The following is a 3,110-nucleotide window of genomic DNA, read 5'->3' on the forward strand; positions in this document are numbered from 1 at the left end:
TTATGATCGGTGAAGATGGTGCACTTCGTATCGTAGAGACAATGTCTCCACATTTTAAGTGCATAGATAACCCCTCCCAGTCCTAAGTCGTGAGTAGTGTAATATTACTCGTGTACTTTTAACTGTCGGGAAGCATAGACTATAACCTTAATATACTGCGTCAACACGCATTCTAACCCTTTACTCGATGCGTCACAATACGCGGCAAAACCATCGTCTCCATCGGGGAGACTTAAAATCGGCGCTTGGCACAATTTCAATGGTTTCTATCTTATTTGGATCTTTGTGAAATCCTTGTTGCTTTACAACATGACCAAGGGATTATGCATTCTTTATTCAAAATCACATTTTGAAAACTTCGCGTACAACTCCCCTTACTTTAACACTTCCACAATTTTCCTTAACCGTCGATCGTGCTCTTCTTTACGTTGCGAATATATTAAAATATCATCAATGAATGTTATGACAAATTTGTCAAAATAAAGTTACAGACTCGGTTCATGAGTTCCATGAATGCTGCCGGCGCATTTGTTAGCCCGAAAGGCATAACTAAGAATTCATAATGGCCGTAGTGAGTCCGAAACACTGTTGTTGCAACGTCTTCCTTTTGGATTTCTCATTTGGTGATAACTATATCTAAGATCAATTTTTCTAAAAAAAAATAAATTGTCCCTTGCAGTTGGTTAAACAGATCATTCACTTCGAAGAAGTGAGCACCTACTCTTGATCGTCACTTTATTCAATTCTCCCTAATCAATACATATCCTAACACTTCCGTCCTTCATTTCCCAATTAAAACTGGTGCACTCCATGGTGACTAACTAGGTCGTATAAAACCTTATCCAACAATTCTTGTAACTGATTGGATAATTCTTGCATCTCGGACGGTGCAAGTCGGCAGGATGCTTTAGCAACAGGGCTAGCTTGAGATATTAAATCGATTCTGAATTCGACCTGCCGGGTTGGCGGTAATCCAGGGAGTTCTTCCGGGAAAACTTGTGGAAATTTGCGCACCACCGGGATATCTTCTATATGTTTTCTTTTAAATACTATGGCAATCACGTTTGTTAAATACACCACGTCTTCTTGTCGTAAATATTATAACATCTCAAGATGAGATTTGAGTGGCAACATAACACCGTACACTTTTCTCTGTATTTAATCGCTTCATCGTCCGAAAGAGATCTCCTAATCATCTTCTTTTCATATTTGATTTCTGCTTCATGTTGAGTTAGCCAATCCATGCTAACTATTACGTCAAAACTTCTTTGCTTTACTGGTCGTAGGTCGATAAGGAAAGGTTAATCGTTCAGAATAATAGGACAATTCCGTACAATTTAGTTAACCATTAGGGATTTACCGTTAGCGATCCTACAGTATAGGGTTCTATAGTTTCACTAATCGTTATCTTTCCAAAGGGTAGGAGGTTAGCAGGAACTAACTTCTATCGACGACCGCAAAAATATCACTGAAGCCTATTGATTTAAAACTACAACGTACTTAATACCACTGTTGGATCATGACGTGCTTTATTTGAATTACTCACAAAAGCACGGCTCCTTGCTTGATCAGAGGTTGTTGCTTGTCATGAGGTTCATCTTCACTGCCACATTCATAGCAAGTACAACTGTTTGGCATAATTTGATTTCTTCAGATGGATTGTTATTGAAGTTGTTGGGTTCGGAGTGGTTGTACATGAATAGGTTGGGGTTGCCGGTTCTCATGGCTACAGTTGGTTCTACGAATGGGGCATTACGTCCATCTTTACCATACCTGTGGCCTACTATCACCCGACATTCTTCTTTCTGCCGATAACTATATTTTCCACATTCAAGGAAGGACCCTTTATGCGGTTCATGTTTTCGCACCAGAACTAGTCTCAGTATAATTCTTGGTTGTAAGACATACCTAATTATTCAAAGGCCTATCTTGCACTATGCCTTTATCACTTCTCTTCTTTAACACTCGACGTCTCACCTAACGTCTTTCCAGTCCGCTTCTCATAGAGTAAAATATATCAATGCTGGCTTGTGACACAACCCTTCCAAAGGTTGTATATTTTACATGATTGACTATACTCCTTATCGATGGAGTTAGACCCGATATAGTGCTCACTTTGCTTAGTTTCAGGAGTAATCAGCCATGTTATCCGACATGACAATTCCTTCAAACGATTAGCATGTTCTAAGTGATCAGCACACAACATTTCTATCTTCCATAGCTCAGTTTCCAACTCTGAACTCAATTACTCGAATAAAAGTGCTCTAGGACAAGAATTTTAAATTCTGACCATATCATCTAAGTAAAAATTTTCTAACTATAATTTTGTACCATCGTGTTCCATCACGACCCAACATAATCTACCAACATATCTGTAGCATATTTCACTACACAATGTTTTAGACCCTTACCAATATCCTTAACCATTTTGATCTTTTCTATCCACTCGCCAATCTATTCCTCCCTTTACCATCGGTAACTATTAATGATTTCCTTACCACAAACAACAACATATCCTTCATACCGGATCTAATTCATTACGACTACTATTCATGTTTAGTTTATAACTAATACTTGTAGTCACAATAGTATCCGGTGGGACATTATCACTCTTAGTAATAACACTAAGAATTGAAATATTCATAATCATGTGATTGCTCGATCTATAAGTCTGCGATCACATTTGCATCAACACTAGCAGTGATCTGTGATACAACATTCGGTATCATCATCTGCTATCTTTGAGCAATCAACTGAATCATATCAAGCTCCATCATTGGAGTTACTCTTTTTATGTCATTCTGCCGTACTCATCCCGTACGCAGTAATCAATACTAATCTCACCATATAACTCGTTACCAGCTCAATCATAACAACAGGTACACATACACACCAAATATTATCATATATATTACACATACCGGCATCTAGTATATATGTCCCACAAATATAATAACATATAGACTTAACCTGACGTCGGTTAACGTCTAAATATGGTTCATAACCCTTGTTACCACCTGACATATAGGTCTTTCTCAACAAAAATCAATGTTTAATATTCATGATTTCAATATCCTTCTGCATGTCAGCATAACCGATACATGCTCACC

The sequence above is a fragment of the Bidens hawaiensis genome, unplaced genomic scaffold, assembly GCF_021521415.1.
Source record: "Bidens hawaiensis isolate Kalapana, Puna unplaced genomic scaffold, B.hawaiensis_p1.1 tig00007915_1, whole genome shotgun sequence".
Classification (NCBI taxonomy): Eukaryota; Viridiplantae; Streptophyta; class Magnoliopsida; order Asterales; family Asteraceae; genus Bidens; species Bidens hawaiensis.